Source organism: Protopterus annectens, chromosome 17.part0, assembly GCF_019279795.1.
Source record: "Protopterus annectens isolate FY-2018-M chromosome 17.part0, PAN1.0, whole genome shotgun sequence".
Lineage (NCBI taxonomy): Eukaryota > Metazoa > Chordata > Ceratodontiformes > Protopteridae > Protopterus > Protopterus annectens.
Window position 1 is genome coordinate 453,261,406 of NC_056751.1, and position 19,334 is coordinate 453,280,739.

Below are 19,334 nucleotides of genomic sequence, written 5' to 3' on the forward strand. Positions count from 1 at the left end.
AAATACATTAGTTTCATTCTTGAATACATTCAACTGAAAAACAAATCAAGTATAACAGATATCACTACTATTTTTTGATATAGCCAAAACTTGTGATACTGTCTCACATCCATTATTATTTATTAGAATAGCTAAGATGGGCATGAATATTACGATTGTTCAAAGTTAACTTATTTCCCATACGAAGTACATGTGACAGATCTACAATTAGACTTCCTTTCTATGAGTAGCAGTACCACAAGGTTCTATTCTAGGCCCAAGTCTTTTCAACATCTTCAAAACTGGCAAGCACACATTGACTGAGGATAGCACAATTATTTAAAAAGCTGATGACTCAGGATGTATGATAATTCAGCTAAAAATCTAACATGAAGAAATTTCTTCTCCTAGATACATCGCTAATAAACCCCTAGATACTATTAAATGGGAAAAACAAACAAACAAATGAAAGTAATACTATTTATCACTTATATTTAGAAACAAAATAAAAATACAATAAAAATGATCTGAAAATTAATATGCCAATAGAATAAGCCACTCAGACTAAATTGCTAGGGGTCAGCATTCATTAAAATTTAAAATTTTATTAGCATATTAATTACATTATAAAAAAAGTAAATAAAATCAATAAAAAAAATAAACAAACCACACCCTACAGATTTCATCTGTCAGACAAGTACTAGAACCTCACTGACACTAGCCTTCCACATGTTCTAGACTCAGTTATTAATATCCAGTAAATATATCTTAAAATGCTACAACAGATATGTATCAAAATAAATACATTTTTAACAGACCTCTCAAATGGAGTTCAGCAATAAGAGAAAAGTGGGATAGGTTGTTAGGATAAACAACAAATAAGGAATGTAAACTCAAAACAATGAAGTGCAGCACAACAATAATAACTTCAAATATACAAACTAAAAAAGCAATAAGAGAAATCTAAATTAATGGGCAAAGAGAAATACATTTATAGTGAGTGTTAAAATGTAGAAATAGTAAAATAGTTGGCCAGAAAGTAGATACGATCTAAAAATGAAATTATGTTTAGTTACCTAGACAATAATCCTCAGGTAAAGATTACCAGGAGTAATGAAGGTAAAAGCATGCACACACACACACACACACACACACACACACACACACACACACACACACACACACACACACACACGCACACACACACGCGCACACGCACACACACACACACACACACACACATACATACACACACACACACACACACACACTCATGCACAAAAAAATAATTATTTTAAGAACATTCTACATTTTCCTTATTTAAAATGAGAAACAGTTCATAATAGTGAAACTCCATTGCAGGTGATTGAGGTATGATATGGCTGACTAATGACTAGACCACGGTTTATGTCAAGTTCCCACTGCACGTTCAAGAACCAATAGTGTGGGTCCTATAACAACTGGAAATTAAGTGCAGTTGGGGAAAGATACACTAAGTAAGAAATTGAAATATCCCAGAGATTTTTATCTTGGAAATAAAACATTTTGGGAATTAGTTTGCATAAGATGGGGGATGCAGGGATGTAATTTAACAGAAATGTCTCAGTTTGCTGTTACCACTGCACAATGTTTCAGGACTCACATTATAGAGTCTCATTCTTCCAAATGAACATTGGCTTACATCATTTAGATTTTGCCCTCATGACCAATCCAGTTCTGGTGTGCACAAATCTAAATATAATCAATCCTGCAGCTTGAATTATTGTTGTAACCTAGTATTTCAAATCTGGTGAGGTTTCGCCTTAGGGAGGCCTGGCATGTTTCAGGTCAGTTCAAGCAAGCCTGTAAATCCTGCAAACTTAAAATGTTTAATATTGAATCTATGTTTTATATAAGATTATATAAGACTATATATAGGGTTGGGAGGATGGCCTAATGGTTAAGGTGTTTGCCTTACAAACACAAGGTACAGGGTTTGAATTTCACAGGGGATAATTGGCTAGGCTTAAAATGGCTCGCAAGGGCAGTTAGCCTAGTACGAATCTATGAATCTATTACTTTAAAAGTAAAGGCTAATGATAGCAAATGTATATGACTATGATCAATACTATGAGCGTAATGTACTAAGTAAAAAAAACATACAGGAGTATCTGTGGGGTATAGGTGTGGATGTATGTACGTATATGCATGTGCATGTGTTTTATATGCAAATAAGATCACTTTGCTTCTATAAAAGTGTATGTAGTACTTTAGGAAGAAGTCCAAAATATTTTCCTGACATCCTAGATTGCTGGAAGATTTTCTGCAGTTTTAAGAAGGCTCAGTACGACTGTGGCTAATCATTAGTTCATAGAATAACAGAGTGGGATTTTTATTTTCATTTCACTATTCCAAGATCTTTTGCTTAGTGCAAATAATAAGAAAATAATAAGAAAATTCTATGCAAGTCAATGGGGTTTCAGGTTTAATAACAGGAAGCTCCAGTCCTACTGAATATTGCATTGATCAGAAAGGCAAACATATGTTTGCCTCACAGCACCATGTAAAAACACTGGTGACACTTCACATTCTCAATAACAGTAGGGTAATCAAGTCACAAGTTGTGAAAACCTTACTGTTTTGTCCTGTATGTAATGTGGAAGAATTCAGCATCATAATTCCCTGCATTCACTATGGATAGACTAATGGATGAAAGAAAGAAAATGCTTTAAAAGAGAAAGGTTATAGAAACAGTGATAGGCCCAGTCATTCAGATACATTTAAGTGCAGTTGAATGGAAAACAACTTCATAACATGTGGGTGCTCTCAGCTGGAGATTTATTATTGCTAATTCAGTAGGCTGCTTAGAGAAATGTGTCCATGCACTGGTTATAGATCAAATAAACTCTTACTAAAAATAATACTGCTTACAGAAGTCAAATGAAAATGCGACTATAAACATGTTTATTGTTAGACAGGTATATTACCATTTTACTATATAAAAATTGTGTGTGACATTGAGAACAAGTAATAATACCAGGAGTGAGTGCATTTAGTTCAAACTGTTATTTAATCATTTCTGAAATGCTCTATTTATATATTACCTTAGATTGCTTTACATCTAAGGTAACACTTTTAAATCTAATACATTTTGCACACAGACATGGCTTCTCATGAAACACAACTGTTTGAATTAGGTAAGTGTGAACATTGTTTTCAAAAATACAGCATTTTTAGCTAAAAGATGAGAAATGGCAAGAACTGATGTTTGTGTAAAAATGCATGTACCTTTTCATGGAGTGATAACAACTTTGGCAGTAATTACAATAGGTAGCAGGAGATGAATTGAGTCCAACCCAGCATGTGGGCATGCATGGGGCCTTTGACTTCATAAACCACTAATTCACATAGAGTGTGTCTGTTAACATTCTTCTGATGGTAAGTTTGTGAATTCAAGCTAGAGTGCTCTCTGTGTTTTGTAAGATCCAAAAAATTAAGCAAGGAATATTTTAATATAAGTTTTGTAAGATCCATATAATTGAAAAAGCTGAGAAAATTCAAACATTATCACACTGTTGGTGGTATTCACAAATGAGTAACACTGATGTGTACCTCTTAAACTTTTCTATCCTCAAGGAATGCAGTTGTATATGCCTCTAAATGAAATATTTAAGTGTGATGCCTTTTACTTTTGAGGCAGATCTAGCCACATTTTCTGATACTAGAAAAGTTTAAATTGTGCACATTTATGTTAACGAGTTCTTAGTACAGTATTATTCATTTCTGAATACCCCCTGTAACACAAGTCTTGGTTCTATGAGTGAAACTCATGTGATAAGTGGCAGACTTAGCTTCTGAAATAAGTTTAATTTCACCATGGGATCTCAGTAGCATTCATTGCTCTCAGCCTTGCCTTGCAAAGTGACATGAATCTAAAATGGTTAAAAAGAAGGAAAACATATCCATAAACAAATGGCTTGTTTAGTTATGAAACCCAGAAGACTGAGGTAATAAATTAGGTCTATCCTGGGATTCACTGACAGACTGGGCACTAAAGGAGTAGGCATGAGGAGAGGTAGTTGGTGTACCTGTCCTGAAAATTGGCATGCCAGCCTATGCTACCTCCACTTAGTGAACAACAGGTGTTTTAGCCACAGAAGTAAGCAAAGAGAAAGGTTGGATACAACAGGAACATAAGGAATGTCAACAAGCACAATAAGCTGTAGGTGGGATTCCGATGTGCGCATGAGGAGGTATCATTTACTCCCACCAAACATGATTTTACACAAAAACCAATGGGCTTAGTGCTGCAGGCCATACCATCATGACGAAAAACAGTGACCACTAGGGTGATGGAGGGAAATGGGATATATTTACTAAATCATATGAAAAACAGTTTGGCTCCACAAAAGGGGTGATAAGTTGTCCGAGTGAAATCCAGTTAACTCCCGATACTGGATTATATTGAAAAAGAACTGCGCAAACTGGATCCAAACAAAGCACAGGGAGAAGACAGAATTACTAACAATGACCAGCGAACACTTAAGCAAGAACTTACAGTACTATTATATTTATTATTCACTAGGTCATATCAATATGGGGAGACTCCTCAAGATTGGAGACATGCGCTTATTAAGCCTGCCTATAAGGGAAGGGGGAGTAGCACAAGCCCAGAGCCATACAGACCCCTAAGTCTACTTTTATGTCATGGAAAATTATGGAGAAGGTAATACTGGATAAGTTATTGTCAGAACTGGATAGGGTGGGACTTGAAAATATATATCAGCATGCATATGTTGAAAACAGATATTTTACCACCTGTAACATGATGTTCTATAACAATATAACAGTAACTATGAATAAAAAAAGTGTGCTGTGAAGTAATTTATATATATTTAACTTCAGCATTTGACAGGGTCATACACAAAACACTGATCAATAAATTAGTACAACTAGGTATTGATGTATTCCTGATAAGATGGATAGCTGCATGGTTTACAAATAGGACATGGCAAGTATCTTACAGCAACTGGACAGGTGAAATCCTTGGTTACAGTCAGGGTGTCCCACAGGGCTCTGTTCTTAGCCCTTACTTGCTTAGATTGGATCTTTCTCACCTAACTTTTTCATCTGAGGTGTTCTACAGTCTATATGCAGATAACCTAAAATTGGGTAAACTGATTACATGTGTTACAAATAAGGCATGTCTGCAAAATAACTTGATTAAATTGACCATTTGGGCACAGGAGAATAATATAAATAATATAATATGGATGTGAAAATTTACATTATTATGAAAGACTAAAATATTTGAACTTGTACAATGTCTCATAGATATTTAAGAGGAGATGTTATTCAGGTATATTGAGCATTTAGATATAGCTATGTCTGGGAATGTTTGGGGTTATCAAAACTTCCTAGAAAATAAACAGACAACCTATTCTATAGGTAACCGATTCTATAGGAATGAGAAGTGTACTAACTGGTTCTCTGACAGAGTAGCCGACACATGGAACAAACTACCTAATTACATTAAAGCAAGTACTAATTTAGATATTTTTAAGAACAGCCTGGACACTTATTATGGGAACAAGTGTTTTGGTATGTTGACAAGCTATAAGGGCATTAATGCCTATGCTTGAAATATTTGTATGTATGTATGTATGTGTGTATATGTATAATAGTACTGATGACCTGGTCAAGGCACTGGACACAATACCCCACTCAGGCATTGTTGACAAACTCAAGAGGTTAGGTACAAACCCGTATGTCACCCGGTGGATAGCCAACTGGCTCACAGGACCCAGGAAGTTAGAATTGGGGAGTCCACCTATACAATAAGGCCATTCACAAGTGGAGTCCCTCAGTCCTTGGACCAGTCCTTTTTGGCATTTACTTCTCAGAAGTCAAGACCAATGTCAGTGGTCTCTGCTGACTAAAATTGCAGATGACTGCAAATTAAGAGCTGTCATTGAATCTCACACTGACAGAAATGTTCTCCGGGAGGAGCTGACACAGGCAAATAACTGGTGTCAGTCATGGACTAAAACTAAATACCAAGAAATGCATAATAGTATCCTTTGGGAAGTCATCCATCCCTGGGAACCATCATAGGTTCATAGGTTCATACTAGGCTATCTGCCCAAGGGCATTTATAAGCCTAGCCAGAGTTTTGTGGCTTTCGCCACCCCTTTAGTTTGGAGGATACAATGCCCATTATTTTGCTGTGCCTCTGTCAAGCAGTGACACTGAGATAATCCCTGGGGTATATCTGCGATCTCCCATCCATTGGTCAAGATTTCTCTTGAACAAAGCCAGCGAGGTGCTCTGCCTCACATGTACCGGGATTTTGTTCCACAGCATAGGGAGTCTCTGGGTGATAAATCTGTCCCTCCAGCACGTCCTATTAATAACCGTGTCAAGGTTTAAGTCTCCCACCCTTGTAGTTCTGAGGGATCTAGAATTTTTGAGGTGAAGCATGTTCATCAATTCTGGGTTGGACATGGCCTTGTATGTCAGGCACAGGTCACCTCTGAGCAGACGGTAAGTGACTGAGTAGAGCTGAAGTTCCTTCAGTCGGGCAGCATAGGACATATTTTTGAGACCCTTTATCCTTTTGGTGAGGAACTTTTGGGGCCTTTCCAGTTGCTGCAGGTGTCATGTCAGATACATTCCGAATGGGGCATTGTACTCAATCATTGGCCTGATGAGTGATGAGTACAAGGGGACGATGACTTCCCTTGATCTAGATGCGAATCCCTTCATGATCAGGTGGGCAATGTAGAAGGTCTTCCTAACTACTTTGGCAACGTGAGTATCAAATGAAAGGTTACTGTCAACCTGGGTACCCAGATCCCTGATAACCTCTTCTGTGCTTAGTGGGTTGCCGCCTATATGGTAGCTAGGGGTAACCTTGTTTTTCCCGAAGGGTATGACTATGCATTTTTTGGCGTTTAACTTTAGGCCATGGTTCTGGCACCAGTTTTCTGTTTCTATAAGACCCTTCTGAAGGATATCTGTCTCAGATGAGTTCTCAACTATGGCGCCCAGTTTGCAGTCATCTGCAAATTTTGTCAGCCATAATCCTCCTGTGTTTGCTTGTACTTCTGAAAAGTAGATGCCGAACAGGAGAGGGCCCAGGACTGAGCCCTGTGGGACACCACTTGTGACAGGCTTTGAGTCTGACATGGCGCCAGCAACTCTGACCCTGTGGGCTCTGTCACTTAGCCAATTTGCAACCCATCTTGTAACGTACGGGTTTACATTTAAGCTGATGAGTTTTTCAATGATACCTGAGTGGGGTATTGTGTCGAAAGCCTTTGCCAGGTCGAGGTAGGCTGTGTGGACTGCCTTTCCCTCATCAATGGCCTTGGTGACTGTTTCGAAAAAGTCCACCAGGTTTAAAAGGCATGATCTGCCCTTGACAAAGCCAAACTGGGTCGGATCCAAAGTCTGCAAGTCTCCTATGTCTTTATTTATGAGTTCCATTATGATCCTCTCCATAGCTTTGCAGATCAAGCTTGTCAAGCTGATGGGACGGTAATTTCCCGGGTCGGTGGAGGCACCTCCTTTGTGAAGTGGGACCACAGTTGCCGTATGCCACTCCTTAGGCACGTATCCTGAGGTGAGGCTAAGATTAAACAGCTGCCCTAACTGTGGGTTTAATTCCTCATTGAGTTCGTGGAGCACACGTCCGGGGACACCATCCGGTCCCATGGATGCTGTGTTTTTTGCCTTGGAGAGAGCAGTTCTCACCTGAGCATTTGAGATGTTTGGGGGGCTATAATTCTCTAGATATCTCACCTTTTGGGGGGGGAGGGGCGGGAGAAGTTTGCACTGAACCTGTCAGCCAGTATGTTGGCAATGTCTGTAGGTTCAGTACTTTTTACATCATTTTGAACTAATTCTGAGCATATCTGGGAGTTTTCTCCCAGGTTTCTAACATACCTAAAGAAGGCCTTATGATTGTCCTTTGAGTCCTTGGCTACTTTTCTCTCAAAATTTGCCTTGGATGATTTTATGAGAGATCTTAATTTTTTACTTATAATGATCAAGGTTGTTTTCCCTTTTAAGGATTTTGCTCTATCTTGTAGTAGCTTCCTCCTTTTGTTGTAGAGCTTGTTTATGGCTGGGGTCCACCAAACTGGACGCTTGCCTTTGGTACAAAGGGTCTTTGTTTTGTTTGGGATTGCCTGATCCATGCAGTCCTGTAGGTGCTGGTAGAAGGCATTTGTAAGTGATTCAGCGGCTTGAGTAATGGTTTCCGCAGTCTCGGGAGCCTTAAAAGAGACCACTCTAGCCTTTAGAAGTGTGAAGTCGGCTTTTGAGAAGTTCTTCACTGTGGTCTTTTTTATCTCAGGTGGGGGCGGGATGTGGACTTCCAGTGAGATTAGTTTATGGTCTGATCTCACCAGTGAAGGGTATACTTCCGGTTTAGAACATTGTGACCCCATGTTCGTGATGATGAGATCTAGTATGTTATCTCCTCTTGTGGGAATGGTGACTAGTTGTTCCATGGCATTTGAGTTTATGAACTCTAGGAACCTTTGGGCTAGATTGTTGGGGCTAGAGTAGTGATCCCAGTCTATATTCGGGTAGTTGAAATCACCTAGTATGATGGTGTTTGGAGATACATTTATCCCCTCCAGTGTTTTCAGGAAAACTATGTGAGGTTCCTGAGATTGAGAGGGTGGCCTGTAACATGTTACAAATTGCAGAGCAGTCTTGCCTATGGTTAGTTGCACCTGGATGGTCTCCAATGCATCGTGCGTTGCCACCAACCTTGAGGTGTGGGTGTTCTTAATGAATATAGACACCCCCCCTCCTTTCTTGGTGTTGTCCGGATTTTGGGGCCGGAACGCAAGAGGTAAAGCCTGATAGTGCCGGGGTGCTCTCGGGAGCCTTAAACCTGGTTTCAGTCACAGCACAGACATCGATGTTCTCCATACTGAGAAGGGCCTCGAGTGTGTGCATCTTGAGGTTGAGACTTCTGGCATTGAGCAGCATTACCCATAGTTTTTTTTCCTTTTTTGTGTTCTAGGGTGGTAGGTTTAGAATTTGAGCCTTGCCTAAAAAAGGCACTATGGGGGTGGCAAGAGCCTTTGCCAATATCCAGAAGCCCAGGGGTGACAGGTGCAAGCCGTCCCTTGCGAAGCAGCGTGGCTTATCCAGCATGTCATCCCAGGCAGACAGATATTGGATCCCCTTTGAATGACACCAGAGTTTAAGCCAATTATTAAAGCTGATCATCTTGTCTCTGTATTGTGGCATTATTCTTGGTGAAGGTAGGATACTGCTCAAGGTCAGGGTCATACCTGCCTGGGCTACATAATCAGAGAGCTCCTCTATGTCTCTTTTCATGTAGTCCAAGGAGGTACGTCTCAGGTCGTTCACACCAGCGTGGACAATGACAGAGTCGTACTTGTACCTGCTGTTGAGAGACCTGAGTGCTTGCGTTATGTGGCAGATTCTAGCGCCCGACAGGCAGCTTACTATGACCTTTTTCTTGTTCAATCTGGTGAGCGGGACGTCAGTGTGTCTGACTATGGAGTCACCAATGATGAGTGTGTCTGGCATTGTGTTTGGCCTTAAGAGCTGTGACTGTTTGGCACACTGACTATGTGGTCTATGTGTTGCATATTGACAACACACCCCTTAGAGCTGACCCAGTAGTCAGGGAGTTAGGGACACACATGCATAGTAATCTAACCTTTGATCATCATGTGTATACAGTGATGAGGTAATAATTCTATGTTGCACAACTTATAAACAAAGTTATGGCATCTAAGTCCAAAAAAGTCATTGTTCCACTGTATTCAGGATTCATCAGACCTATCATTGAGTACAATACCCCCTTTGGTATGTACCTATCCAGGCATATACAACAACTGGATCGTCCACAGAGGTTGCTCACTAAAAGAATACAGGGCATAGGTAATATGTCCTATGCAGACCACCTCAAGGCCCTACACCTGCATTCTGTCTCCTACAGGCTTTTGAGGGGAGATATATGCCTGGCATACAGGGCATTGTCAGATCCCACTCTGATGGACCTCCTGCATATCCATAAAACAAACAGTACCAGAATTACCCATTCTAAAGACTTAAAACTTCCCTATGATATAACTAGGACCTGCTGCAGAGATAGGTATGTATTACAGAGACTACCCTGCCTATGGAACAGGATCTCCATCCATATGAAGCAGAGTTCCTCCCTAATCCAATTCAAGTGCAACTTGGACAATTGGATGGCAAACTGGAAATTAATCTCTGGTTTTGCACCTACGTCTCTGATGGAAACAGGTAACCTGTAAATGGTTCATAGGTAGGTACTAGTCTATCTGCCGATGGCATTTATAAGCCTAGCCGAAATTGTGTTGGCTTTCACCACCACCTTAGATTAGTTCCCTGTATCTCTCTCCAGCACAACCATTGAAGTGATCCCTGGGGTAAACTTTCTACTTCCCATCCACTCGTCAAGGTTTCTCTTGAAGAGTGTTAGCAAGGAGCTCTGCCTAAAGTAGATTGGAATCTTGTTCCAGAGCAAGGAAAGTCTCTGGGACAGGAGTCTATCCCTCCAGCATGTCCTATTGTTGTGGTGAGGTGTGGATCCCTAGAATGTGTGGCTCGAGGAGATATGGTTTTCTTTAGATGGAGCATGTCCATCAATTCTGGGTTGGACATGGCCTAGTAAGTCAGGTAGAGATCACCTCTGAGTAGGCAGTATGCAACTGAGTACAGCTGGGGTTTCTTCAGTTGAGCTGCATAGGGAAACTGTTTGAGGCCAGTGATCCTCTTGGTGAGGTACTTCTGTGGTCTTTCCAGCTGTTGCAGGTGTCTTGTAAGGTACATCCCAAATGGGGTGTTGTACTCTATGATGGGTCTGATGAGTGATGCGCAGAGGGGCGCAGTGACCTCTTTTGATCTGGATGCAAACCCTTTTGTAATTAGGTGGGCCACATAGAAAGATTTTCTAACCACTTTGGCAATGTGATTATCAAAGGAGAGATTACTATCTACTTGGGTCCCCAGATCCCTTATTACGTCTTCCGTATTTAGGGGGCTGCCACCTATGTGGAAGTTTGTGGGTAGTTTGTTTTTTCCAAAGGGGATGACTATGCACATTTTGGCATTTAGCTTGAGGCCATTGTTTTGATACCAGGTATCTGTCTCAGTGAGACCCTTTTGGAGGATGTCTGTGTCAGCCAGAGAGTCAATTATAGCTCCTAGTTTGCAGTCTTCAAACTTGGTCAGCCATAGACCTGCTGTGCTTGCCTATACCTCTGAGAAGTATATGGCAAACAGGAGGGGTCCTAGGACTGAGCCCTGGGGAATGCCACTTGTAACTGGTTTAGAGTCAGACTTAGCTCTGGCAACTCTTACCATGTGGGTTCTGTCCGAGAGCCAGTTGGCAACCCATCATGACATAGGGGTTTATGTTCAGGCTGGTGAGCTTGTCTATAATAGCAGAATGGGGAATGGTGTTGAAGGATTTTGTGAGGTCCAGGTAGGCTGTGTGGACCACATTTTCCTTGTCTATAGCCTTGGTAACTGTCTCAAAGAAGTCCACCAGGTTTAGGAGGCATGATCTGCACTTAACAAAACCGAACTGGGTAGGGTCCAGTATTTGGAGGTTCTCAAAGCCTCTCTTAATGAGATCCATGATGATGCACTCCATAGTTCCTGGGGTCTGTTGTGGCTCCACTTTTGTGGAGGGGAATAACTGTTGTTTAAACAGTGTGCTTAGATGAGGGGTTAGATCATCTATGAGCTCGTGTAGGACACAGCCTGAGACACCGTCCAATCCCACTGATGCTGTGTTTTTGGCTTTGCAGAGGGCTGTTTCAATCTGAGTGTCTGTGATTTCAGGGGCACTACATTCTTCTGGTATGGTTATGGGCCCATTTGGGGGTCAGAGGGGGTGAAGTTTGCACTGAACCTGTCTGCCAGGATGTTGGAAATATCGGTTGGTTCAGTGTATTTTGTGCCATTCTGCACTAACTCCGAGCAGATCTGAGAAATGCCACTTATATTCTTGACATAGCTAAAGAATACCTTGTGGTTATCTTTGGAGTCCTTGGCAATTTTTCTTTCGAAGCTAGCCTTGGATGATTTTATGAGGGATCCTAGTTTCTTGCAGATACTGATCAATGATGTCTTCCCTTCTTGAGATTTTACTCTTTTTCTGTACTAGTTTCCTCCTTCTATTGTATAGCTTGTTTATGGCAGAGGTCCACCAGACTGGTTTCCTTTTCTTGGAGGAGGAAGTTTTAGTTTTGCTTGGGATAGCATGATCCATGCATTCGTGTAGGTGCCTGTAGAGTGCATTAGTAAAGGATTTTCCAGCTTGGGCAGCGTTATCCTTTAGCGTAGAGGCTTTGAAACTTTCCACCTCGGTCTTAAGTAACGTGAAGTTTGCTTTTGAAAAGTTTTTCACGGTGGGTTCTTTGACTGGGGGTGGGGGCAGAATGTGGACATCCAGAGTGATTAGTTTATGGTCAGATCTAACCAGCGAGGGGTTGACCTGCGGTGTGGAATACCAGTCGCCCATGTTGGTGATGACCAAGTCCAATATGTTGTCACCTCTGGTGGGAGTGTTGACCAGTTAATCCAGGGTGTTTGTGTTTATAAATTTTAGGAAATGTTGGGCGAGGGAGTTAGTACTTGAGTAGTTCTCCCCGTTAATGTTTGGGTAATTGAAATCACCCAATATCAGGTTGTTTGGTAGGACCTTTATGTTTCTCATTGTTTCCAGAAATGCAGAATGTGTGTCTTGGACCATGGTGGGTGATCTGTAGCAAGCTACAGTTTGAATTGCAGTTTTGCCTGTTGTTAGTTGCATGTGGATGATCTCTGAAGCATCGTGCTGTACCACTAACCTGGAGGTATGGGTATCCTTGATGAATATGGATACGTTCTCGCCTTTTGTATTTCTGGGTTTTGTGGCCGAAATGTATGGTATGAGTTGTAGCCTGGTAGTGCTGGGGTGCTCTCTGGAACCTTAAACCAGGTTTCTGTTACTGTATATATGTATATCAATTTTCTCCATACTGAGGAGTGCTTTGAGTATGTGCATTTTGAGGTTTAGACTTCTGGCACTGAGCAGCATTACCCTCAGTTTTTTGTTACTTGTGCTATTTACGGCGGTGGGTTTGTCTTTTGAGCCTTGCCTAAAAAAGGTACTATGGGGGAGGCAAGAGCCTTGACCGGTATTCGAAGGCCTAAGGGTGACAGGTGCAAGCCGTCTCTAGTGAAGCAGCGTGGCTTGTTGAGCATGTCATCTCAGGCTGACAGACACTGGATCCCCTTTGAATGACACCAGAAACGTATCCAATTGTTGAAACTGATAATTTTTTCTTTATACCGTGGTATCATTCTTGGTGAGGGCAGGATGCTACTCAAGGTCAGGGTCTTACCATCCTGGGCTACATGATTCGAGAGCTCTTCCATGTCTCTTTTCATGTAGTCCAGGGAGGTACGGCTCAGGGCATTCACACCAACATGGACAATGACAGAGTCATACTTGTACTTGTTCTGGAGTGAACTGAGTGCTTGTGTTATGTGGCAGATCCTGGCACCTGACAGGCAGCTAACAGTAACCTTCTCCTTGTTCAGCCTAGTGAGTGGGATGTCGGTGTGCCTGACTATAGAGTCACCTATTACTAGTGTGTTGGGTATGTTATTTTTCCTTAAGGGCTGTGATTGCGTGGCACACTGGTTTTGTGAAGTATGTGTTTCATGGTTTGTGTTGGGGTGTGGAGGTTGCTTGGGTGTCTGCTTTGGAGGTCTCTGTTGCTTTTGCAGATTTTTATTTAGAGCCTCCGAGTATGTTTTTGTGTATTTATGTGTACTTTTTGCCAGTGCTGGTTTCATAGTTCTATGTGAGACTGGTGGTGTGATGCAAGTAGTTCCCTTCTCCTCTTGACTGTCTGGTCCAGTCTTGGGTTGAGAGAGCTTAGCCTCCAGTTTGGCTGTATAATTGCATCTCTTGCATGTATTAGTGTTTGGTGGTAGGAGGAGACGATTGTCTGTGTACATGAGGCAGTTGTAACACTGCCTCAAAATGTCCAGATTCACCAGTTGGACCGGAGAGTACACCTGAAACTGCCCTTTGGACATGCCTGAATAGGTACAGTGAACTGTTTTACTGATTGGCTGGTAAGGTCGAATAGAGAGCCTTGTCCTTCTCCACAGTATAGGGGGGGACTAGTGCTAAGGTTTATTAGTGCTTGCTATGAGTTTAGAGCAAGTGCCAGGCTGAGAAGTGAATGGTTTGAGTGCTTAAGTTGAAAGTTTGTCTAGTTCCAAGGGAAAAAATTGAAGAGTACACTTTGTGGAGCCGGGAAAAGTTATACCCTAGCTAACCGGTGCTGCCCAGCATGAAAAACTGCACAAATGTGGGTTTTATAGCAGGGAAATGAAAGAGATAGAAATTAGACCATGCTTACACTTATCAAGGGTAACAGAATTCGTCAGAGATTTGAAATGAATGGCTAGGCTTAAAAAGGCTCTTGTGGTCGTTAGCCTAGTAAACACCTATGAACCTATGATTCTTAGGATGACTGACTTTACGTGCTGATACACAATATCCAAACCAATATGCAACTGCAAATAGTATCACATGGGAACTACTCAATGAAGAGTGGACTGTCCATGTTGTCATTTGTGGAACTATTGTATAGTGTGATGGGTGATAAAAAAATGTAATCACCTGAAATATTATGGTTGATATCTCACAGATCTGGAATTAAAAAAAAAAAAGAAACTGTATCTTGTTGTGGGCTTGTGATGAGGAAGGCTTCCCTTACTGCAGCATTTAGCACCCCTGGGGCAGACTGTAAATAATGACTGCATTACAAGAGCACACATGGAGAGGAAAGAGCCTTAAACATGGATGACTGGTGGCACGGGTACAGACTTAATCTTTCCACAGCACACCATCCATAAGAAACAGGACAGGCCAAGCAAGAAGCATAAAGAGGATGACCTGTTAAGGAAGAAATAATGTATTGTTGTTATTGCTCAGAGTGCCTAGATGAGGGATATGTAGCAATACTGAGAGGAACTACAGTAAAGAAAAATACTTGCAAAAGAAAAAAGTATCAAAAGCTACAGATAAAAATCTAAGTTACTTAATTCACCATATCAAGGAACAACATTATATAGATGACTAAACTTTACACTGCCTAGAAAAAATAAGTGATAGATAAAGAGAGAAAAAAGAACAAAAAACAGAGTTTTTGAAACGTATAAGAGACACATGGGCATGGGAAAGAAAACGAGTTCTGATATGGTGTGTCAATTATGTAATGACAAAAGCCATACTTATCAATACACAAAAAAAAAGCTCTAAAGATATATGGAGGAAAAAAAACAGGTAAAGACATATGGTTGTGACAAATTTGGCAATACAAAAATAAGACTACAAATGGAAAATGCCCATAAGTAGATTAGTGAAGAATAAATTAAACAAACAGAAACTGAAATGTTAAACCAGCTGCATATTGAATGGTTTAGTGTAAAAAATGTAACTCAAGCAGTGTTGCAATATAATAAATCTGTGAGTGCGCAGACAGGGGTGCAGTGAATTGAGCTGGATTTATCTCTGGGGGAATATGCAACAGCTGATGTTCTGGGGGGTTCTGCAGGAGACTTACATGAAAGCCCACTTGAGGTTGCACAACAACAGTAGAGGCAGGGAATGAGTGGCGCCTCTGACACAGGCAGTGATGCTGTGTGATGTGCTGATGCACCGCCATTTGGAGGAGGAAGAGATGAAGCAGTATGTATGTATCTGAAGAGGATGTGGTTTAGGACAATGTTCTGAAATCTTCTGTAGAAGACTCACATCATCTAGAGACCAAAGAAGATGTTCTCAGCCTGGAAGAAAATGATACAAGGGAAGGCCTCCTTGATTTACTAGACATGGGAAGACATATTAAGATGTAGGAAAGGGAAGCAAGACCCAAAATATTGGAAGACTGGTAAATCAGATGAACAAAGGGATCAGGACTAATTAGAGAAATGCATGTGATACAAGATAAATAAACATGTCACACCTCTGTACAGCTAAAGTAATAATGGATAATGTGTTACTATAAAAATGTAGAGTAGCAAGGGCCAGGAAGGGAACAAAAAAATTCCACCCAGAAGTATCACAGAGAGAAAATTATAAAGCAAATAAGTTAAAAGAGATACAACTATTAGAAGAATACAATAAAGGGAAAAGATCATAAAATATACTTAGAAAGACAGATGTGGAAAAAGCAACACAATATCAAAGCCACCCAAGATTTACAATATGCTGTTTTCAATACTAAACTAAAAATATGAGCACAAGCATAAAAAGGAAAACTGCAAACCAGTCTTCACTGGCAACCTGAAAAGGTTTTATATAAACTGACAATCAAAGCAGAAAGAATATGAACATCACTAAAGAAAAAAAAATAGGCACTTTCAGGAGGATTTATATAAACTCAGTAGAACAGATGCTGACTGGATAGAAGATTTGAATTAAGGAGCTGAAATGTAGAGGGTGTAAAATGGTATGATGTAGAAGGCAAAGAATATTAAGTGAAGCTCCTAATCGAAAACCCCAGGCTCAGGTGGGAGTACCTAACATCTAACTAAAGGTATTAACATCATTATACAAAGATTTAGCTCCGAGTAGTAATTACTTACAGTCACATCCTGAACAGATAACAGCCTGGTCAACAACAGGAAAAATGATTGAAACAGCAAGTCATTCTAAGAACTGTAGATCAATAAATTACTTTTTGACAATATATAAATTGTATACTGGAACTGACACAGACAGAGTTTCTAGCCATCTTGAACAAATGCAAACTCAGCAAGAGAACAAAAATGTAATAAAAGAAAGTTATATGGAGCAAAAGATAAGCAATTGTTTAACAAATTCATAATACAGAGCTGTAAAAATGGGAGAATCTAAGTATGGTATGGCTAGATACAAAGAAAAAAAAACACATTCACAGATAATGAACTGTTTACAGATGTATAACATACACCATGTATTGGTGAATTACATTGCTGTGACAGTGATCAGATGATTATCCCAAAGATAGAATTACAAAGGGATGTTCCAAGTGATTCTTTATAACTGCTGTTTTGTCTGACCTCTATCCCATTAAGTTATTTATGTAACAGTTTAGTCTATGGTGATATTTGTTTAAAGCCATCTCATCCACTTATAGAGAATGATTTAAAACTATATAGTTCATAAGATGAGGATCCAAAAGCAGAACTGCAAATGGATAAAAGTTTTACAGATGGTATAAGAATGGCATTTGCCTTGTTAAATGAGCAAAAGTGACATTTATAAAACAAAGGCTCAAGCATCAAAGAAAATATCAGCCTGGACAGGAATGTGACGTAAGGAAACATGAACAAGATGGGGTGTGCAACTATCTGGGAAACCTGAAGGGCTGATAATAAAACAGGAATATATGAGAAGAAAGTTCAGTAAGGAATGTTTCAAAAGACTGAAGCTAATACTGAAAACTGCCTTCATATCTAAAAATAAAGTTTTATCTCTGACTCGGATATTTACAGTTTTTGTGTTATTGACTGACCCTAAAAAGCATTGAAATAGGAGAAAAAAAAGAAAAATACTTCATGCTTATCAAATGATATATATATATATATATATATATATATATATATATGAAACAGTGCATAACAAAATTATATATCCCTCACTTTGAAGGAGGTGTAGGACTCCTCAAAGTTGACAACATGTACAGATCTACAATAATGGGATTGCATACGTTTGGTGATCTCATCTGACATAAACATAATGAAACATGAAGAGAGAAAGTCTGATATGACACTATCACTTAGTCCAGCAGAAGCATTTCAAAACAATGTAGAAATGGAAATCAAACTAGAGGTGGACAAAAGTCATACAACAACTGAAAATACAAAAATAATAATAATAATACCAGGTAGCCTTTCTGAACCCTGAGTAAAGAGGTTTCCATTGTCATAAGAGATAAAAGATTTATATTTATTTTAGAAATGTATTTTCATGTGATATCACTAACCTCTGTTGAAAAAAAAAAAACAAACATATATTATTAGAGCACCATGTCCATTCAGGATAGCTAAAGAATCTTTGAAATGCATGTCGACTACTTGGATGATAATACCCTCACATCCATAGATAAACAAACTCTTACTCTAATGCCTCAAGGTATAATGTTATAATAGTGGCTTCTGAAGCACGACTTCATTATTTTCTGCATTTGTATTTCTTAACACTCTACTTTATTAACGGTTGTTAAAATTCTCAATGTCTACACTGTTTTTTTTTCTAGTGAAGAAAAGTTAGTATACACTACTTAGATGTTCATCAGCAATGTATCATTACATTTTTAACTACCTCCAGGATTCAATAATACTTACACTAAATGTACACCATTCTGATTGAACAGATAACACAGACATAACTCACACCTTCTTCGTCCTAATTTTAATTTCCCTACTGATATTCTTGTAGCTTGAAATACTGGCAGGGATTGATAAGGTTACCACAAAGTGTAGACTACATATACACTTACTGTAATCTTCCTGAGTGACTATAAAGCACAAAAAATGTGATAAGTATGTTCTTGAATACATATTGTGTATAGTTAGTGAAGGCTTTTTTGAATCTGACCCCACATCTTTCAGTCTTCTATGTACAAAAATAACTGCGCAGCAATAATTTTTGCCTCCATGAGTTAAAAAGTACTCACAGGCCCGACAGTTGGTATTCTTACACCGTTTGATCATTGCATATAAAAATATTGCAAAAGTAACAAATATATATTCTAGACTTGAATCCATTCCACAATTTACTATTTAATTTCAAAAGAATTCATACAGATGACATTTGAAGTGAAAATGTTCATTCTTATTTACCTCCATAGTAAATTCCTGCTTTTCTTTCTTTTCCATATGGATTACTCTCCTCCTGATTTACTATCACTATCAGACCATTCCTGACATTCTTTATCTAACACCAGACCTGTTCTTGGTAACCGAACTTCAGAGCACTTTCACTTCTCTATTCAGTTCTTATAAAAATGTGCACTTTCATCATGTGCTGTGTTCCAAAACTCATCTGACACTACTTCTTGGGACACCATTTGAGTCTTGGCCAGTCTACACAAAAATTACTCACCCCTCCCTGATTACTGCAATCATAAGTCAAGTGCTGCACTTATCACAACTCAGAAAAAAATATTTTCTTATATTCAACTCAGAAATGTTTCAAATGTCAATACTGAAAACTATTTTAGGTTATTCAGCATGTATGATTAAGCATCTGTTACTAGCTATATACTTTTATATTAGCAATATAAAATTTACATTAA

The 19,334-nt window shown here is 39.6% G+C and overlaps 1 protein-coding gene across 1 annotated transcript in view; it reads right to left on the reverse strand.

Moving 5' to 3' along the window:
• LRRC4C (leucine rich repeat containing 4C) overlaps positions 1-19,334 on the reverse strand; it is a 3,048,452-nt gene that overhangs the window by 3,015,375 nt on the left and 13,743 nt on the right. The window lies entirely within an intron of this gene.